The sequence below is a fragment of the Parus major genome, chromosome 1A (assembly GCF_001522545.3).
Source record: "Parus major isolate Abel chromosome 1A, Parus_major1.1, whole genome shotgun sequence".
In the NCBI taxonomy this organism is placed as follows: Eukaryota; Metazoa; Chordata; class Aves; order Passeriformes; family Paridae; genus Parus; species Parus major.
Window position 1 is genome coordinate 51,497,754 of NC_031773.1, and position 22,316 is coordinate 51,520,069.

The 22,316-nt window shown below is 42.9% G+C and overlaps 1 long non-coding RNA gene across 2 annotated transcripts; it reads right to left on the reverse strand.

The window, feature by feature from the left end:
• Positions 1 to 1,704: 1,704 nt before the first annotated feature.
• Positions 1,705 to 20,668, reverse strand: LOC107204124. Of its 2 annotated transcripts, none has more exons than XR_004497642.1 (4): positions 20,552 to 20,668; positions 16,158 to 16,238; positions 11,064 to 11,297; positions 1,705 to 2,972 (listed from the first exon to the last, which is right to left on the reverse strand). It is a non-coding gene; the product is annotated as an uncharacterized LOC107204124 (long non-coding RNA). The 2 variants fall into 2 exon arrangements; XR_004497643.1 differs by lacking the exon at positions 1,705 to 2,972 and adding an exon at positions 5,144 to 5,439.
• Positions 20,669 to 22,316: the final 1,648 nt, after the last annotated feature.

Genomic DNA, 22,316 nt, shown 5'->3' on the forward strand with positions numbered 1-22,316 from the left:
TATAGACAAAATACCATCTCTGCTTCCTCCTTCATTTGTGCATCAATGTGACCCATCAGAGCAATCCTGCATGGGCTCGGAGGTGTTTGCTGATAACCCCTTATCAGCAAAGCCAGGGACTTTGGTGTTCCTGACCTGCTTTAACGAATAACATCCTTACTCTCTGTTTTGGATCTGAATGGGTGAAATCAATGTGGGAGAATCCAAGTGAAACACTGAGGATGGTGTCTGGTAGGGAGCATACCATGGATTCCGTCAGGATACGGGAGACACCCAGAGTGCACAGATTAGTCACGTTCTTTGGAAATAATACTACACAGACACACAGGAATTCTACTCTGGGATCTTGATTTCCATCTGGGAGGCTGCAACTCTCTGAGCTCAGTGTTTGCAGAGGGTGTTTACTATTAAGTGTTTAACCTGCCTGGTTCTAATAGATGAGACTTGCAACTGTTGACATCTTTTTGGTCTTTGAGATCAGGCTATTTTCTTATAGCTGCTGTTCATCCTTTGCCCTAAGGCCCAGCTGTACATGGTACTTTCTATAAATGTGGTGCTCTGCTTCAAGTGCAAGGCCTGAAGCTTCTCTTGGCAGCAGAAAGAGTTGCTGCTCAAGTATTTTTTCTGTAATAGAGGTAATCATCCATAAACTTTACAGCATGAGTCATTGAAGGATGTCCTATCTCCTAGTAAGTGAAAACGGAAGGCACCACAGAGATTAACATCTTTTCAGACACTGGGAGACTTAGGATAGCACAGGACTTGGGTCAGTCAAATGTTTTGCTGAGCCAACAGAAAGAGCCAACTTCCTTGTAAAGCCACAGCTACAGAGAGAAGAGCCTCACTGACAGGTGTAATAACTGAAATAACTTCAGGCTGACATCTCTACAGACAGTAGAAAACAAATGAGCAGTGTGCATGTTGCTTTGCTAAGCCAGCATTGAAGCTGAACGAAAGCTTTTGGTTGCAGAGGTATTGTCATCGTGACTATTTTTGGCCTCATTTAATTTTTCATTCATTGACCATTTCTTTGATGAACAGGGTTAAAGATGGTCTACTGTTGGTATATTCAGAAAAGACTTCAGTATTATTGAATCTTTCTGAGAAATAAATAACATGCTTTCACTGGAAATAGCATGCAATTACCTTCTTAACGATTTTAAAATGGAGAAAATATAACATTCTGTCTTCCCCTGTGGAGGAGTGGTTCCTTCATTTAAATTATAGGTTTTTACATTTTGTCTGTGAATGTACTATGATTACAGATGCAGAAAATAATTGAAGTAAGGTCAAAATATATACATTTTGTATTCTTTTGTGAGGATTGTGGTTGCTCCTGCTGCAGTAGCTGTGGGGAACTACAGCCGGAGTTGGAGTTTTACTGTGTTGGATTTGATGTAAACCTAGGAAAGAGCCCTAAAAGAAGTCCTCTCTCAGTACAGAACTTTATTTAAAATGTGACAAGTGTCTCCTGAATTCCTCAGCCTTGCAGTTCCATTCTCCTGTTGTAGGTAGCTGCTTTGAAAAGGCAGAGCCTGTGGGGTTTGTGTCTGGTACGTGTTTAGTGAAGTCTATAGATGTGTGACTGACAACAAACTCCAGCTGAATTGTTTTCTTATCAGCAGGCCTGAACAGGGGAGGCAACAGGAAAGCTTGTGAGGTGTGCCGTTATATTTGATCCATTTCTAAAGATTCTAAAGTGGAGCAGGCAAGGCCAGAGATGGACCTTATGGGATGCATCTCCTAACTTGTATGCCATGGATGTAAACAGCTCCCCATTGCAGATCCCTGCCTGTGGTGTAATGGAGAGGGATTAGGGAAAGACTCTGCTTTTGCAAATTCCAAATATAAATCTACCATGAAGCTTAAAAACGTGCTCCCTGAGTAGGTAACCTAGGTTAATAGTGCTGGAAGGAAGGAGAGATGGAGGGAGGTTAATATCTAACATTTTTTTGGTAGTGAGGCTGCTGGCTGATTTACTACAGACAAAACCAGGTAGGGATGAAAGAGCAGCATACTCCACTCAAACATATATAGTGTCTTCATTGCACATGAAGAGATGTGCTTGGTTAAGCATGATGCATCTCGTCTCACAGGAAAGGAAACTGTCTGCTAGTTCTGGGTGACTGTAGCATGCAAGGCAAGAAACTCAGAGAAGTGAGTTGGTTGCACAGTATTTTTGGCTGAGCGGTCAGGAACTAAGACATCAAACATTCTAGTGAAGTACCACAACACTTCCAGCTACCAACAAAAAAGCCAGAGTATCATTTTTTGTTACAGAGTTAAACTAATACAAATTGTGAATAAAAAATAACAGATTTTAAGTCTAGGGCCCTTAAGTGTTCCAAGGTATCTTTTTTGTTACCTGTGCACACACAAGTTCAAGACATTATCAAATTATAGTTATACAATTTAAAAAAAAATTCAAGAAACGTGGTTTTGTAAATTGTAGTCAACTCATTACTGAGCCATTAAGAAACTGATTCCAGCAGCAGAACTATTAATGAGTTGGTTTCAAGTAGTGTGTGTGCATTGTGATTACTTGGCACTCTGCCTCAGTTTAATTAAGATTTTAAATTTACATAGCGCTATTCAACCATGTGTTGCACTAGTGTTTACAAAAGTGAATACATTTAATAGTCCTCATTTTATAGGTCAGGCCATGGTGTCATTTTGGGGTCAAGGGACAAAACTAAAGCCACTCATCCCCTGAAGCAGTCTGGATCTGTTGCTCAACCTGCAGGGTGGCATTTCTTCCATATGACTGAGAAAATGATTGGGTGGACGTTAATAAACCCTGAACAAAACAATTACAATATTATTTAGTACAACTACAGTACCTAGTTTGATGCATTCGTTGAGATTGGCAGACATCACAGAAAAGCTTCATATCTGTAGAAGTGTAGTGGCCAATTTAAAAATTTACCTTTGACAGGAAAATGATCAAAGTAAATGAAGTGGTTTCTCAGAGCCTTAAAGAAAAAAGAAAGATAATCACATAATAAGAAACACTATTGTTCCTTCTGTCACGCTGTCTTCATATTATCAGCAATTATTTGATGTTCTAATCTTGCAAGCCTTATGAATATGAGCAGTCATGAGTAGCATGAGCAAAGTTTGCTGAAACAAATGAGCCTGGAAAGGTCAGATCCCTGCCTTGAATAAACAGGTACAAATGACAATATTGCTGTTTAATCTCCTAGGTGTGGTGTGCTGCATAGAAGTACAGCAACTCTTGTGACTTTACTCAGTTTTAAATAAAATGTCCTTCTTGCTGTTTCCCAGCTGCATCCTCTTCTTCCTAGTGTGTTTTCATAAGCTTTTCTTCTCTGTTTTATGCAGGTGGAAGGTTGAGTGAGTTATGAGTTGGATGCGTGTTCACCCACTTTCATAGCGTAACTTCCAAAGAAAATTGTTGGCATGGGAACCTTCCCCAAGAGGTTGACATTTAAAATAACATGCTGTGCTTAGCATGAAGTCACTCCTCAGGTTTATCTCCACCATGCCTCCATTTTTGTTATGAAATAAAACATTATCAGATTTACACATCTACACAGCAAGAAGTCCTTCCATGTTTTTGAGGTTACAAACAAAGCAAAGATAAAACCCAGGCATGTGAAGGCACTGAGAACCTCTTTCCTTGCTTTCCTCTCCCAGGAGGTCTCTCCAAAGCTGACTGGATGCCTTCCTACAGTTTAATTAGACATTCAACCCCTTGCTCTGCTTCCTTGTTCTTCCCAGTGGACTGATGAAACACAAGCATTTGGAAAATCAGGAGCGACCTCCAGATTTTGTTCAACTATTTAATTACTGGGTTATAGATGAGCAAATGCTTTCAGGTACTCTTGGTACCTTTCAGAGGTGGCAGCATAACAATAAACTACTCCAGGATGTCTTAAAGTTCAGTAAATGGTCTGATCACTGCAAGCTCCTGATCAGGAGAGCCATCAGCTTACCACTGGCTCTCAAGTTGGGCATATCACAGTAGTGGCACACCAGAGACTCTTTTTGCTGTTATTTTGTTTACTCCTACAAATGAAAGGACAACTATGAAACAGAGAATTGTAAAACAGGTGTGGGAACACTCACAAGAAGTACCTTAAAGTCTGTTTTGAACTACAAGTCACCTACTTCAAATACAAAGTTCCTATTGATACTAAGGAGTGAATACTTCATCACAGCTTTCTAATGCTGTGCCTGATCTCTGCCTGACCACTCTATACTGACACAGTTGGCATATTGAGGGGATGAAAGGAACATTCAAAAGTAAAGGAAACCATGTGATTTTACAAACCCCAGACTCAAGCCTCTGAACTTCATCAAACACAATTCCATACAAAACTAGGTCTAAATTCTGCACAATAGTTTTCAACCCTTCTTCTCTATTTGGACTACAGTTTTCTTCTTTCTCCTGATTTTTCAAATCAAACCCTATACTTCCTTTATTTTTTTTTTTCTATTTAAGAAAAGAATAAAAATACCAGTGATGATGATGTCAGCATAATTAATTACTTATATTTTAAAGCACTGACTCACTCCTGTAATGCAGTTACCAGTCTATAGAAGACACAGAACTCATTTTTTAGGGTGAAAGAATTGATGGGATTGCTGTCCTTGCTTAAGGGACTCTCCAGTACCACCCTCTGATGAGCTCCATGTGGAGCAGGGAGAGGCTGGGTGTCAGGTGTGTGTGTGCAGTCAGCCTGAACTCCAGCAGTGCGAGCTGCAGCTTTGCCAGGTCCTGCTGTTGGTGATTTGGAAATTCTTTTTGTGCTATGAGGTTGAGGAGTGGGAAGGTGAAAACACAGCTGTGGGCTTGGGGTTACAAGGACTTACAGAGTTTTTATCTGCCATGCAATGCACTCAGTGACTTTGCAGTTCTGCAATACTTTTCCCTTCATTAGTCATATCCCTTTGCTGACCCCTCATTAACCACTTCCCATCATTAGCTACACTGCTGGCTCTGACCCTGTTTTGCAGTTTGAGCACTAAATAATGACTGGCTTCTCAGCGAGCTTGGCTCTGGGTCATCTCTAACAACATGAAGTGCCTACAGTGAAAAAGAGAGAGAGAAGACATCTAAGAACAACTGTGTAATGGGGAAAGCCTCACAAGAATGGATCATCCTTGGAAAAAATACAGTGTATCATATCCCCTGTGCATTATGGAGCTGGTGCCCTTTCTTCATGCATAGACTCAAGAAAATTAAACATGTAGAAAGGAATGTTCTGACTACTTATTGATTATGAAATGACAATATGATAATTCTGATTACATACTACAACAACACTCTCTAAATTCATCCTAGCATTTCTAGGCAAAACCATCTAAATAAATCCCATTTCTATACAGATTAATTCACACACCTTGGTAACACATTTTCCTCTTTGGGAAGGTTCCCAAGCCAACTGTTCCATCCATGCTGACATCTTACAGAGTCTGGAGTAATGGAAAGAGAGAACGAGTTGCCTGTAAATCTTAACAGCTCAGGAGCCAGCAGGCATGCAAGGGCAAGCTAAACCCTTTCGATATTTGGTATTTTTCAGGTCCTGTGAGTTTGGATGTCTGTGTCAAATTTGGAAAGGTTGTTTGCTGCAGCAAAGGTCACAAACCCAGAGAGATTAAATCCCCTGGGCTACATCTGGCTTTGCCATGCAGCATTGCATGTGAAACTGGTCTAATAAACTTACATGAGGATTAGTACATCTAAACATGATATTCAGCAAAACTGCAAGCAGAGATGCCTTTTATTCCTAAATCACTGCACCCTGATGACGTAAAACATTCGATAAGCCTAATGCTGAAGCACAGGGATACCCATTAAAGGAGAGTTTATATAATCTTAATTTAATTTTCCTTCTATTGACGTGAGTTTAGACATGGAATAACGTGAACGGTTCATGCCAATATGAAAAACGAGATCTGACCCTCCACATCCATCTTCAGGGTGGATGGAGGGTCATATTCCTTAGTGCCAGCAGATGGCATCCATACACTTTGGCATGCCTGCTCCACACTTCCCACTGCAGCAACGCAGCAATTTCCCTTCATTGGAGGGGCCTTAGTCCCTCACATAAGAATATCTCCCAAACTGGTAAAGAAAGTTTGTTTTCGTAAAGGTTGGAGTATTTTCTGTACATTGTCCAACCTGATAAATTGGTGGACTGCGAGGATTAGATTTATTATCTCAGAGATTAAAATTGAAGTTAGATCTCACAGAAATTAACTACTACATACAATCTGTCCATTTGCAAGACATTTTGATGGAAGTTAGGAGGTTTTCATGCAGCTGCTCTTTCATATGAACTTTTCTAAGCTACTTCATTATTCTGAGTTCTTTGGATTAAGCAGAGTGTAGATATTATCTAGAAATCCTAAGATTTTACAATTGCATCATTTATTGAGCATTGCCATGGACAGTTTGCTTGGAGGAAAATAGCACAAAGGTGCTTTAGAAGTAGTGTTTCAAGAGTGAATGTGAGACCAGAAAAGATACTATTGTGTTCCTAGTTTTTCAAGATTCACAGAAAACAGTAGGAAATAGCTGAGGTTTGACTGGACAGCTGATTTCCACTTGCAGAGCAATGAATCTCAACAAGTGGAATTAAATATTAAAACAATTTTGACATAACGAGGACTGCTGATAACATACTAGAAAGCAAAATGATTGATGGATGTCACAGAAAACAGAAATATTCCAATGGACAAACAGAGTATTTGAAACACTTGTAAATGTAATATGAGAATACATTATTTCTGCCCTCTCTATATCTTCAAAAGAGCACAGTAATGAGGGAGACCTAAACTATTCCTAATCTTTTGAGAGCGAAGATTTCACTAACTTTAGTGAGTTCCAGGTTAGACTGTACACGAGCACAACTCACAAAGTCAAATGCCAGGCAGGAAAAAGAGAAAAGCTGCCTCAAACTTGCTGAAGATGTGTCTTGGTAAACCCAGTTTACAGTGTTACTGTAAAAGCCCTAAGTGGAAAACCTGTGATGGAATTGAAAGTGAACAGTGCAATACTTGTATATAGAGCTAGATGGCTGCAGTGGCACACTAAGGATGTCCAGATTTGCTAATTCATTGTGGATGTACTTTTGTTTTGTATTTTGCTTCATGTAAAACAATCTTTTCTGTCTACATTTTCTTGACATTTTTATTATGTATGAACTTCATCTGCTTTTGTCCTCTGTTTCTTTTAAATAAAGTTAATGAGCTTTAAGATTTGCATCAAGTAGCTTTGAGAAATGACAATTTTAAGCTGAGACTTTCTAATTTTAAAGTAAAACGTTCAGTCTGTATTTTTTCTACATAGCTCCTTCTTTAACTACAAAGAACAGAGAGAAGTTAAAAAAAATTAAGGTAACTACACATATTTAGAGAAATATCTTTTTTTAAAGAACTTTTCTGGCAGGCAACCTGCTTTTGCCATAATTTTATAAACTTGCAGAATATTATCTCTTGGGAGCTCTATTATTACCTTAGGCAGTAAATTGGCACAAAAGAAACTTAACAAAAAGATGAGCAAAGTGTTGGCGGGTGTGGGAGGAGGAATACATCTTAGTAGCTTACACAGGCATTTCAGAAATTTTTGGGGGGAAGGGGGTGTTCTGTGTTAGTTTAAAAGATTAAAGTTTGCAATCTGCACTAGAGGAGAGTTCTTGCTAGAGTCTGTATACCAAAGCTGGCTTTGAATTGAAGAACTGTTGTAATTAGATTACTGTAAATACAATAAGAAACTCACTCCTGGTGGTCTGGGGAGGAGTGTCATAGGGCACTGGAGAATTGTGTTGGCAGGATTTGGGACAGTTTGACTGAAAGCAGAGAATACAATCTCAAAATCCTTTTAATCTTCCCCCCACCTCCCCAGTTCTTTGGGGATTTGTTTGTCATTAAGTAACAGTCAAAAGATTAAGGAAGTATAAAATGACATTAAAGCTCACAAGTACTTCTATAAAATTATCAGTGCTAGCGTAGTCTTCAGCGGGGTTTGCTTCTGCCAAGACTGTCTAGAGCCAGGCAAAATGGAAAGAAAAGAGGCAAGCAGGCACAAAAGCAAACGCGCGGACGTGGGCTGCAGTGCCCGTTGTGTGCCTGTGCCGCGAGCGCGGGGCCTCGCGGAGCTGTTGCTATGTGTCTGGGCTCAACAAGCTTAAACTTTGCATGGCCCATGCTAAACTAATTTGAGTCAATTTGTCTACATCATTTCAACAATCATCCTGTGCATTTTGTATCGTACATACAACACTGCATGATAAAGGCCCACCGAGCAGATGCCGACTGCTCATTCTGCCGTGGTCTGGCTGTTGCTAGCTCTTCACCATGGTTTCTCCATATCCTAGTGACAATGTTAGTTTTTCCATGTTGAGGTTAAGTCTGTGCCTGGCTAGTTAAGACTTTTCTTTACAGAGGACAGCTCCTATAACAACTGCCAGCTCTAAGCATGACCTTTAAAAATTAAATGAGGGAGTGTTAACTGGAGGGGTTTTTTTTAATCTCCCAGGGGAGTTCAAAGGAATACAAGGAGATTTTGCAAGCAAAGTTTTAAGCCTGGACAAGAAAGAGACACCAATATCAGAAGATGTTATCACAGGAAAGCTGATCTAACCTGCTTACAATTAAATAGATTCCATGTAATGGGTTTTGAGTCACTTGTAAGCATGTACTTTCTAAGACAGTTTTATTTTTGAAATTGAAATCAAACAAGAAAAAAAAAATTAAAGCAACTTTACTCTGTGCCTAGGTAATACAACAGGACTGATCTGCAGCCAGGGCAAATCAGTATAGCTGCAGAGGGAATTAACTGTATGATCCCATTTTCTACCAGCTAAGGATTTAGTCTTTTAGAGCATCATGTTTGGAAAACTCCAGTATTTGATGAGTAAAAGAGCACCAAGGAGCAGTAAAAATATACCACGTTCTCATGTGTGGTAAATCCCTGCAAGAGGCATTAAAGTCCATGTATTCTGTAGGGAGACAAAGCCTATAATTAACGTTTTTATTATTCTTGGATTGGCTTGATAGTTTCTCTGCAAACCTCTGCTGAGAAAGGATTACCTGGTGGGTCTTGCCAGTTTGGAGCCCTGGATAACTCCAGGGACAGGGTGGTTGTTTTTCTCTCTCTCTAATAAACTATTGAGCATTTTTTGCAACACCCACTAAGTGTGGCAGCCATTTTCCTCTAGCAAACTTTTGAGACAATTTTCATTTTTCATTGTGTTTCCAAAACAACATAGCTCTGCCCAAGTTGTCAAAATCTTATCTGGGATTAAACTTTACTGGTTTAGGGGCTGGGGGGGGGTCCCTTTTTTCCTTTTTTTTTCTTAAGTCTAAGGTATTTAGGGTAGCTTCTCTGAGTTAGCCAAAATTTTATTCTGATGAAAAAGAAACAAGGATATATTGTCTAATGAGTCACTTTTTCCCTGTCACAGAAAATGCCAGTGAAATCTCTCAGTGAGATCCATATTTTGGGAATTGTTCTAATGCAGAGGCTTTTTTTTTCTGCCCCCCGTAATGGGAAACATGGACAGCTCTAAAAAAGAGCTCAGTGACTCTTTTTAAAATGCACATCCTCCAGGCATGCACTCATTGCATTCTGATTTGAATTTTAGGGCTCAAAATAAAGTTCAGTACTTTATTCAAATTCAAATGAAGTGTGCTATGCTCTGGCAGCCTCTAAGGATGTGGCAGGCCTGCAACACCTCAGAAAGTGGAGGGGGCAGCAGGAGCTTGCAGACCAAATCCTGGCTGCCCCAGGACCTAGGTATTCTAAAATTTCTCTTTTCAGGCAAACTGAGCAGAGGAAGGGTGCACATGAAGATCCAAGATGTTCCTTCCTAGAGCACTACAGATAATAAAGATGCAAGAGAGAGCTGCATGTTAGAAAAGCTGGGTCTGAGTTTGAGCTTCCTGCTGATGGTGGTGCTGTAGGAGTGTTGCAGAATTATGGTAGTTCCTGAATTTTGGGTAGGGGATTGATTTAGATGCTGAACTCCCTTACAAGATTCAAGGGAACAAGTGTCTGCCACTGTTGATAGAGTCACTCATGCGAATAAAAGTGAGCTGATTGCAGAAAAGTTTACCAAGATGCTGTGAAAAACAGCATCAGGAATAAAACTGAATCTAAACAACATGGGTTTATAAGATAAATGCAGGAGATGGTGAGTGCCTGAAGTTAAAAAAAAGGAGCTGGGCACTGCCATGACTGTTTTACACCTCAGCCCAAAGGGCCACCTCTGCCTGAGCCTTGGCTGTAAAGCCTTCTGGGAATCAGAGGCAGAAATTTGCTTTCATTTTTTCAGAGGGATAACTGAAGTGAGAAATGTTAAACTCCACCTTTTACAGTTCATCTCAGAACACATGTCATGTGTTAGAAAAATCTTCTGAGCATCCATCTCCTGCAAGAACTACCCAAGCACAATTTTTACCTTATTTATAATGCTTTTTCACCCAGCTTGATTTCCCAGACAGTCAACAACAGAGAGGAAAGCAAAATCAGGTTCACGCATTAGTTATTAATTATTAATCTACAAATTATGCAACATCCACACAGCTTGTCAAGAAAAAGGTGTCTGGCCTTAGCACTGTGCTGGGAGCTTCAGGACCCGGCTTGTTCTGTCCCTGACTTACCCCTCCTGACGTGGGAACTGTCACAAATGTCAGGACAGAAAAGGCAAAAATTTGCCAAAATTTTCTCTGAAATGGATGAGATCCCCATAGGGAGCCATGGGCCGCCCAAGCCTGTCTCAAACAGCACTTTGTTCCAGGGGGAGCAGCCCTGTGAGAGTGCCAGGGCTGTGCTGGCCTTGCTTTCTGCTCTGGGCATCAGCTTCTTTAGCAGATTAGGAATACAAAATATGACGGGGAACATCAATCCCACGAGCACAGATCTCAGCAGAGAGCTCTCTCTGTATCCCAACAAGGCTAAGCTTTATGCTGTAAGCCAGTTCTAAGTGCTTTTCTGCCAATGTCACAGCCAGCTTGCTGCAGGCCAGGCTGCCACTCAGAGGTCACAGGGAGATGGGGACATCCCTAAGCCTCCAAACCACAGCCAACCTTACCCCAGGGCTGATGTTGAAGTCTCCAGTGGGGAAGCACTCCAGGCTGAGAGAAGGTTGTCCATCCATTGGTCATCTCAGCTGCCCATTGTGTGAAGCAGGGGCAGGAGCCTCCTAGGAGCTCCTGCTGCAGATCCCCATGGGAGAAGCAGTCCATTGCCAAAAGGAAATGGACATCAGCCCTTGGGCCACAGTACTTCGGAGGTATTATTGTCACAGGAGCAAGTGGAGCTGGTTCTGCCAAAAAATGAAAACATGATGAGCACCTATGAAAAGGGAATTTGTTTTCACAGGATATTGCTCTTCTAAATGATAATGACTGCTCTGAAACTCTCACAGAATATTGGGTTTTTTTCATCCAAGTTGTCCTTACCTTGTAGCTTCAGTGTGAACCCCTACAATGAGCAGCAGTTGCTATATAAGCAGTACCCCTGTCTTCACAGGCACAACCATGAGGAACAGATGCTGTTCTTTGGGGTAAACTGAGTTACCAGAATCTGGTTTTACGGAACAACTATTTAACTTGTTGATGCCATTCTCTTTCTGTCATACAGTAAGCATAAAGCCATGCAGTTTTGCACAATAAGGCTAAAGTGCTAAGATTTTCAATGTTTCTTGAGGTGCCTAGGCCTGGTCTAAATGTTATACAGCACCTTATCTAGGGAGCAAAACATTCCCAACTTTTCCCAGGACTTGCAGAAGAACCCTCTTGCATTGAAAATCCCCAGCTAACCAAAGAATCACTTTTGCAGTTAGTGGTAGCCAAAGCCAAGAAACAAAACAAGGTGGGAGACTCCAGCAAAAGCTCTGTGTTTACTGCTGAGGGAATGAGGCAAGATGGGGGAAGGATGACAGTGCTTTGAGAATCCTGAAAGAGAAAGGAACAGTATTTTGTCCCAAAATGGCTAAACCTAGGGATTTCTATTGGCCACTGCTTGTCCTGTCCCACAATTAAAGTCAGTTTTTAGAAAAAACACATTTCTGAAATTTGAAAGTCCACTTGGTATCTCTTGCTCTCTATGCTAAGCTTTAGCAGGGTGTGTTGTTATTCCCAAGTGCTGGGCCAGAGCATGCCCAGCACACTGCAGTAAATGTGTTTTCTCTGCTACATGCTGAGCACCGGCACTAGTCTTATTTACACACACAACCCCTGATAGCTGAGCTGTGTAAACTGCTTCTAACAGTTCCTATCCTTTCTTTGTTCAAACAGACAATGGTCTTTGGAAATTTATTTTATTGCTGCTGAGACAAAATTGTAATTTAATTTAAAAATTAATAATTCTCCCTTCCAAATCCCCTTTATCTCTGCATGTGTAGTACTTAATAGCTTATCTATATGCCTATCAAATTCTTACTGCTCTGAAAGAATACAACAAGTGAGCCTTTGCTTGTACAGAAGATTGGGAGAGGGAAAAGGGATATGGCTCCTCTCTTCATTCGAATCTTGAAGAGAAAGGACAACCTTTGGTTTCCTATGGACCTTCTTGACAGCTTTTTAGACCACAAGACAGAAAATTAGGAGCTGCTTCTGGGAAGACCTTTGTGATAAAGAATGCAACACATGCAACTCTGCTAATAGAATAAATTATAAAGATACAACTTAAAGTATCATTCACCTTAAAAGTTACTCCTTTCTGTTTTCTGCATGGACCTCTCCACACCATCTTTTGTGGCAGCACCAGTGCTGAGGAACTTTGCTTCCCAGAGGATCAACCCTCTACCCCCATAGCTGAGGTGGATGCGCAACCTGCAGTGAGGTGAGCCTGCTCTCACCTAGTCTCTGTGGCCTTTGAGTTGGCTCCTGTGGATGAGGGCAGGCAGGAGGGAAGGGCAGTGTTGGGCAAGCTGAGTAAGTTCTCTGCCTGTCTAGAGGGGATAAAAACCCAAAGGTTATTAGGGATTTAATAGGCTGAGTACAGGGGATGGACAACCCAGCTCAGCTGGGTGAGACCTTGTTGCCTTGGATATGGAGCCTGCGTGGCTGTGGGAGCTTCTTAGTGATGGGTCAGGTCACCTGGCATCTCCCCTGTCTTTACAAAAATTACCTGTGGGGCTGAGGGCAGTGCAAAGCAGCAGCTGAACTGCTCTGCAGGTGGTTCGGGCCTTGACAGGTGAAAAGATGTTTGGGGGGATCAACAAGCAGCACTAGCGGAGCTGTGGGTACAGACAGCACCTCAGCCACTGAACTGCAGAGTTTTCCTTTTCCTTTCACCTCTCCAGCTTCTCTTAAGTCTCAAGCTAACTCCTGGGTTCATTCAGCCCCATTCCTCAGATCTACAGAAAGCATTTTCCAAGGCTTCTACCATTTTACCTTACAATATTAAAAATGGCCTTCTGAATAAACAAAACAATTAATTAATACTACAGGCTATACAACAGGACCTACCATGTCAAATTATAAATTAATTGAAAACATTTAATTGTGAGAACAAACACCCCCATCACACACACACCCTTCACCCTGAAAAAGGCAGCATTAGAAACATTCTTGTATTTAGGTAAAAATGTGAGGCCTAAGCAGTTAAAAGGCAATGTGCTCTAAAGCCTCCGTAATCTATTTTCCTCCAATTCTTTCCACCTCTAAGAAGCTTGTGGAGTTAGTTGTCGATTAACATTCAGGAAGATTGTACTCTGTCTCCAGTTCATTGCTCTCTTGTTGGCTTATTGTTATTCAGAGCCCATTTATTGTAGATGAGCCATTCATTTTCCTCTAATTGGATGGGATTGGATTTCACTTTCATTGTTGGATGCATTGAAAACCCTGGAGGGGCTACAGGGATCAGCCCAGGGCTGGGGAGATTTAACTTAGCTCAAAGTTTAGGTTGCAGCTGAAAGAAGCTACAATTTTTTTTTAATTTTGTTTTTTTTTTTTTATATTCAAATGCCTCATTGCTAGATTTGCAAGGTCTCCCCTGTGACCCCAAACACCTTATTACATACCATACTTCTGGTATTTTTATGTAGTTCCTCACCAAAGCATTCATGACACAGGGATTGTTAGGAAGATTTCTGAGCATCAGAGACCCAACAAGGGCTTTGCACCAGTGTCCCTCCTTCAGGATCCAACTGGCTGACTCCTTCAAATGTTTGGATTAAATCCTTTCACAGTTCTGGGACCTTGCACTGTGACATCCTCCCCTGACAATCTGCTCAACTTCCTTTGGGGTGATACAAGGGTCTGCAAGCAGAAGTTATTATCAGATCTGCACACTACAGTTACTCACACCACAGATTGCTCCTGCAGCTGCTGTCCTCATCTAAGGGTGAGTGAGGGTGGAAGAGCCTGCCCAGTGCAGATCCAGAGCCTGGCATTGTGGCAGAGACACAAGTCTGGACCAAATCTCTCTTAGCCACCTCATAACTCGCTCTGAAGGGTTGTCAGCAAAGCTAAAAAACACCTGGGCACCCATGTGTGCATGTGTGTGCATCTCTCTCAGGTTCTGCATAGGGGAGATCCCTTCCCAGCTGGAAACACAGGGTGGCCATGGTCACAGTGTGGGCAAGGGTGGCACAGTCACTCTGAGCTCCTTGACTGCAGCATCTCATATCTCATAGTAGGGGTTGTAGCGAGGCAGAACAGCCCTCCTTGTTCACCTGGAAAAACATCTGCTGGGAGCAGGCCTCAGGATCTAACTACCAGAGTTCAAGGCAGCATTAGAATTAAACTCAAGGGCTTCACTGTCAGAGCAAACAGGTCTGTGATCTGCTGCAGGTTGCTCTGGAGTCAGTGAAGAAGCCCTGGAGGATGAGTGGTTCCTCCCAAGACAGGTCTCATGGGTGGGCAGACCTGCTTTCTAGAGCAAAGAAGCCAGGAGACACCTGCCTTAGGTGCAGCTCTGAGCTCTAGCACATCCTCCAGATGTGCATCCCTAAACTCACCTCTGAACATCATCTGGTGAAGTAAAGCCAGGGACTGTGTGGGAGAGCAGAGAGAGGAAAAGGAGCAGGGAGAGGAAAAGGAGCAGGGAGGAAGTAGAGAAAGCCTACTGTGGTGCATTGGCAGGGTTAACATCTGGCCTCCTGCAGATGTTTGTCTTATGGGGACCTGGGGACTGGCTGAACTGGGGTATTTGCATGGGAAATTCTCCAGAAAACTGCAAGCATGTACTGGAGCCTTTCCCTTGGAGGGGGCCTATTTTGCACCTCTCTTCTTAGGGCACAGATTTTCATTAAAGTTGGGATGGATGTATCTCCAGCACCCTCACTGTGGTGACAGATGCATTTTAAACTGGCCAGCAGGTTTAAAACCACCAGAAGGCACACGGGAAAGGACAGGAACAGCCATGTGCCTCCACACAGTGCTGGTGTTATGAGAAGGATGAAACAATTACCAAAGGAACTGTTGAAAAAGACCCTCTGCTCCTGCACACAAGAACAAGCAAACCCCATTTCCTACAAATCTGCGCCCAGGTCCTGATAGCACATAAGGAGGTACCAGCTTGACTCAAACCACTTTTCCCATTTTATAAAGGCAAACCCTTCCCTCCCCTGTCCCTGCCTCCTTTAATTAAATTTTAGACGTCTTGACACCTCTGAGAAACCCACATGCAGTGGAATGAGACCAGCAGAGAGCAGCAGAGCCTGGAGGGAGACAAAGGCACCCACACACCATGTTGGGTTGAAAATCAGAGAACTAGCATTAGTCCCAAAGGTCAGGCTCTGGCTGAGACACAATATATTACCCACTAAAACTGACAGACCCAGAAATGAGGACAGCATTCAAAGGTGCCTGAAATGATAAATAAATATTAAAAACAAGAGGTAAAGTTTCACCTGCTGCTTGCTGAGTTTTTTTGTTTAGAAGAACTATGGGAGACACCATATGTGAAAGGCTTTAACATGAAAACCTGCATTAGAAGAAGCTGGTCCAAAGCACAGACATTTTTAGGGTCTCCAGCCCCCTCACAGCACATGGAACACCAATGGCAGCAGCAGGCAAGGCTGCCCAGGCTCAAAAGCCAGTTGACCAACCAAAGAGCTTCACATGATAGCAAAGCACACCAGAGCTCAGTCTGTCACTTCAATGCCCAATTATGCACATGAAATACTACTTTGAGCATTTTTCAGCTCCATTAAATAAATGAAAGCTTTACATACCTTCTTCCTATACAGATATTTGGTGGTTGTCAACCTTGGCTCTTGGTGGTTCTTGGGGTCTCCAGACCCCTATTAAACAGTCTGCAAATGATAATTAAACAAAGGAAGTCTGTCAGCTCAACAGCCACTATCCCAGGATTGCAACTCCCCTGGAAAACTGTGCTGGTCTGCAAGGAAAAAGTTACAAAATTCCATCTGCTCTGGCTCCCACACAGCCTCCTCTCAGCCTTCCCCTGAGCATGCTGAGCAGCACGATTGTAAATCATCTCCCTGGGCTTTCCAGGCCTCTACAGATCCATGGGTTATGGGCAGGGAGCTGGCCACAGCCATGGTCTCTCTGTACACTCTGTACAGCACTGTATGGAGGGATCAATCTCCCCATGGCAAGTGTCTCACACACTCCCCGTGCAAGGACTGTGCAGCCTCTGCATAACTTGTTGGCTTTGACCATCACACACCAGCTCTGTGATATCTCCAGCCCCTTCAGGTTGTTTTCAAAATCATTGAGCCCCCAGGGCCACAGGCTGGATGTTTTCCTTTGGAGAATATTCTCTAACAGCAGCTCCAGTTCAGATTCTGCTGAGTTACTGTACAGTCATGCTGCATGTGCCAGACCAACTCTGAGCATTACTTCTCAGAACATGACCTCTAAGTCCAGCAGGGCTCATGTGTTCCCACCTTCAGCCCAGCTGCAGTGGGACCTTTGCCTGTGGAATCACTCCAGCCCACAGCAGTGAACACATCAGTCATATCACACACTCAGAGTTCAGGTATTTCTCTCTTCTTTTTCTCCATTTTTTCCCAGCTGTCAACTACAAAGAGGCAGTGGGACTCACACAATGAGTCACTGTCATAGGCAAGGAGGTTAGCTACCCTAAATCAGTCCCAAAACTGACTTGGGTAGAGGAATCTCTTAACTCTTCTGTCCTTGGGCACAGCAACCTTTCAGTTTTTCCTCTTGCAAATCAGCCATGCTAAATTCCACTCTTCTCTGGAGAAAAACAAAGCCAAACTGGTCATGCCACAAACACAGCATCACTGGGAGGTACTGATCTCTAATGGTGCAAGAGTTTTACCAACTGAAATCTAGCAAGAATAGTAAAAATTATGGCCTTTTAAAACTCTTTCAAACAATTACAGAAGGAAATGAGAACTTGCTATGCCATTTTAATGCCCTGCTGCTTTAGTAAAAATTAAGCATGACTGTTCCATTTAATTTCAGGATTTTTTTCAATTTTCTGATTTTGCTTTGTCTTCAGTTACTTATTTTTCCTTCCTTCCAATTTTACAGAATTGGCAGAGGTTAAAGGGCATAGATACACAAAAGTAAAGGAACTGACAAAACAGATAACTCTTTTTTTCCATTTGACTACCTTTTCCAGATGTTCCTGAATGGGAACAACACACCAGGAAAAAAAGGCCTTGAATGAAAAATAAATAAAAAAGCAGTGGGAGTAAAGGATGACAGAAGTGGGAAAGTGAAAAAGAACAGACAGTTCCTCAGAGCAGGATATCCCACCCCAGACTGCATCTCTTCCCACTGCTGAAGCAGAGTTTATTTGCAGGCTCACCAGCTCTCCTGGCCTCGCCTGCTGCCAAGGATTTATTTTCTAGGAAACCTCTTTCCAGGCCCAGAAGAGGCAGTGGGAATGCTGGACCCTGGTCTCAGCAGGTGGATACAGAAGTTCTGGTGGCACTGGTGCAGCCAGGCCATGCTCTCAGGACACCTCTGGGAAACACAAGCCACACTTACAGAGGCGTTTTGCCTTAGGCTGGGAAAAACTGCCTTCATCTTCCATAATTATCCAAGAAATGACAATGAACAAATGGCTCCCTGCCACTTGTTATTTTGTTAGAAGTTTGCCTCCATGCAAACCAGCTGCCTCATAACCTGGGGAATGAAAACTGCCTGATTCTTGCAGGTTTGCACCCAATATTGCCATTTCCTCACTGCATTAATTCCAGCTGCCCATCCCTGCACCCCTTCCAGCCCTGCTGCCGCTCTCTCCTTGCCTCAGGAGTGGCCCCAAGCTGTGAGTCTCAGTGGCTGAGCACAAGCCATGGGGACAGCCCAGCCTGGCTCCCCAGGGAAGGACATCCACCATCACCCCGCTGCCCTTGTGTCCCACTCTTACTTCTTTGACATGAGTAATTCCAGCTCCCCTTTTCCCTCCCTGGCACAAAGCTGCCCGCTCCCCCAAAGGCGGCGGAGTGTAAAAGTTGTTGCATCTCCATTAAACTGTACGCGCTCCGCCCGCCGGCCGCAGTGCACTTCAGATAATTCTTTGATGCAATATATTTTCCAGGATAGGCTTTTGTTTTCTTTCTTGGCTGCTCACCCTCTTTCTGTGGTCAGTTTTGCTCATTTCTCTTGTAAGCTGTCTAGAGGCAGAGAAAAGGCTTTCAGTTTTAAGCAGTTTCCTTTTCAGTTCCCCTTTATTGAATTCCAACCTCCATTTTTTTTTTTTTTAAGCATAGGGACATCATTTATCTTGGACTTTAAGTTGCAGGGGCCTTCAAGGGGCTTCTTTTTTTCTTTCCCAGCTGCATTTGTTGACACACAGTCAATCTGTTTTTTGCCTTCGTTCCCCCTCTTCCCCCCAGCAGGCCATAAAGTATCGACAGCTGTGCCCTTTATTAGCATAGCCATTTTAAGCACAACAAGGGGGAAGAGACTAAATATATTACTGCCATTACCTCTGTCAAAAAGTGACAATTTTAAAACATTTTAGCTTTTCACTGGGAAAGCCGGCAGTACAAAAGAAAGTGCTATAATTTTATTGTAAATGCTTTTTAAATATGGGTCACTTGGCCATAATCAATAGAAAGGATGGAAAAGTTCAAAGCTTGAGAACAGTTCAGGCAGATAGCAGAATTTTTTTTTTTTTTAAAGGCATGTCTTTAAAATATGCTAATTGGGGCAAAAATACAACAGTGAGAAGCATGCAAAATAAGATCTTGTTCCTGGTGGTTTTGTTTTCTTTACAGCTCTGTTCATGCTTTTCCCATCTACTTATAAGTGTGTTTTACAACTTGGATGGGAATTATTCCTCCCCAACAGGGTGTTATGAACATTTGGGGACTGAGAAAACAGGAGAAAATCCAGACAGTTACTAGTCTCTTTTCAAAAAGGAAAAAAAAAACAACCACTAATGAGCTACTGTTTTTTTCTAATGCCTTTGGAAGTGTGATGTGCCACAGCACTGTGATTTACCATGCAACCTCACTTCTTGAGCATAAAATAATTCTGAAGCCTGAGAATCCTGGTAGTTTAGATTCAGGTTTGAATTCTTATTGGCAGAAACTTGTATTTTAAGCTTCTAGAATGAAGAATTGGGTTTTTTGATTAGACAAGGGATAACACCCACAGTCAGCATCTGTTACAAACTCCAAAATGTAAAAGAAGGCTAATGGATGTCCTGAAGCCTGATGGTCTTGGCTGCTTTTCTTTTAGTTTGTAATGGTTTCATCAGGCAAAGAGGAAGGGGCAATCTCAGCAGGGTTTATTTTGAATGGCTTCACCTTCCTCTCCATTTGTGACATCTGGAGTGAACCTAGAAGTCTTTTCTGTTATCTGTCCTCTAGTTACAAATTTTGCTGGAGGTTTCACTTTGTTTTTCAAATTTCAGAGTGTATATAAAACTTGGCTTATACTAAGGCAAGTTGTTAAACAGGTTCCCAAAAGCAAAGCTGCTTTAAAGAACCTGTTTAAGCAGGAAGCCCATGAAATCCTGCACACAGCATTATACAGCACCTACCAAGGGCTGTGATGCAGCTTTTGTCTTGTGGTGGCTCCTGGAGGCCTGTATCCCACTGCACTGAGCAATCTCCAAATTTGTAGGAGAGAGCAAGCGAGCATCCTGCTGTGGGAAGAGTGTGGTCCATGGCAAAGGGGAAAGTGGAAGGAATTCTCACCACCCATCTTTTGGCAACCAATTTAGCAGTTAAATGTAACCAGCTGGTCTCCCCAGGCTCCCTCTGTAGTCGAGGGAGGGAAAGCAAAGCTCCTGCAGAGGGTCATTCAGTGCACCCAAATTAGCCTTACTCTGAATTGTCCTCTCTCTCATCCGTGACTGGAAAAGGAGTTAGAAGAGACTACCCGGGTAATTTAGACAGCTAAGATGGGTGGTCTGAATAATTCCTTCCCCACCAACCTCTAAAAGCCTGCCTAGGTACCCCACAGAGATTGGCATTCTGTTGGAGGGATTGATTCCCAGGCACGTCAGCAGCTCAGTGATCTGTGCTCTCGCCTGCTCTGGAGAAAGCCGGGATGTTCGAGGAACTCACCTGGTCCTGTTGGACCCTGCAGCTCCCAGCCAGGACAGAGAGCTGAGCTGACCCACGTGCTGTAGGACTGCTTGTGGCAGTGGTCAGGTTTGGGGTTTTTTCCCTACCTGACAGACTCCATCTGCTGTCCTCAAGCCTGGCCAGAGGCCACTGTGGTGGGAGTAGCTGCAGGTCAGCCTGGCCCTCGGAGCTGTCTCACAGCAGAACTGAAAGTGGCTCCAATGCTGCATAGAGAGGAAACAGGGCTGCTCCTACCTCCTTTCCAAGAAATTAGTTTGGTCCCATCTCGTGGGAGCCCTCTCCTCCTCCTCACTCACTCTGAGGGAGGAAGCAGGGCTTGCTCTCAAGGACAGCACGGCACAGCAGCACGGGGCACCTGCTGCGTGAGGGACTGACCTGCAACACCCACAGCGTCCCTGAGGCCTCCAGCCGAGGGCAATGACCAGCCACAGCCCTCTACGGGGCCAAGCAACAGGGAAAGCAGAGCACTAACAGGACTCACCTGCATTGCTGTGGTGAGAGAAGGAGCCCTGAAAACCACCCAGCTTTACTACAGTCACCACCTTTTTCCTCACCTCATACCACCTGGGCCTCTCAGGCACCCGGCAGCCTTGTGCCGGCCCTGCTCCCCTCAGGCAGCGGCAGAGGGTGGCATGGGCTCCCTGACCCTGCTCACCCCAGCAAGGGAAGGACTTCCAGAGCACCCTGCCACGCTCTTCCTCCAGCAAGATACATTCCAGGCAGCTGGAGGATGCACAGAAAAGCCAAAAGGACATCAATTCCCCCCAAAATTCCAGGTCTAAATATTGCATCACCAGAGTGACACGTATATTTTGCATGGAGAACAAGAAATATTCCCTGACACTTTCCATCAGGGCCAGACCCACGCAAGTAACTAAGATGTTAATGCAAGAAGGATTTTCATTTGTAGGATTAAATAAGCTTTTTTTTCCCCCCTGTCTAAAAGTGAGACACATCTTTGCACTACTACTAAATCACTGCTTTTTCGTGCTTGACCAGAAAATAATCTGACCTGGGCAGCTGTTTAACTTGCTGCTCAAAGACCAGCAGTCTGTCTCTCAACTGTTTGAACAGTGGAAGAGTCTTTTTACAGCCAGCCTTATTAAAGCTCAGGATTTTGTTAGCTGTTTTGTGGTAATAAGTTGAAGTACAATGTTGTGGAATGCTCCTTCAGGAGATTTGGGATCTTGTGTACTTTGGGGTTTACTTTCCTTTCTGACTAGGGTGCTTGGCAACCCACTACTGCTACAGCTTTATTGTAATGTTCTCTTCCTTAAAGCCACCTTTGACAACTGATTTTTCACCCAGGTAGGGGAAGTTATGATTTGAAGAACTGTAAGAAAAAAAATTGCTATTGCCTAGCTGCTCTGTTGGTTTTTTTAAAAAGCATTTGCAGATTTTCAGGTACCTGGAAAAACTCAAGATACAGGGTAAAAACTTCACTTTGGCCACACACACATACAGTAATGTGGTACATTCAAAACATCAAAGCTAATGTGGTTTTCCTCTTTGGCAAATTTCTTTAAAGTCCTAGTAATTTTCTCACAACATTTTTAACAGATTGTAAATGACCCTTTTTCCTGAAAACCACTTTTGGGGCAGATGAAGTTTCAATTAGTATTTGGGAATACCTGCCAGAAAGTTTTAAAGAAATATGTCTGTATTATTTTGCAAAGGAACAAAGTATTCTGACAAATTTCAGCAATTTCCCATCATCTTTTGTTTCATAACTCTAATGGGAAACAAAGAGAAGCTAAGCTTCCAAATCATTGATGAGCTTTAATGAGAACTGTGTTGCTTTGGACTGTTGATGCCAAAGACTGAAACACAAGATTTTGGGTTTGGGACTGA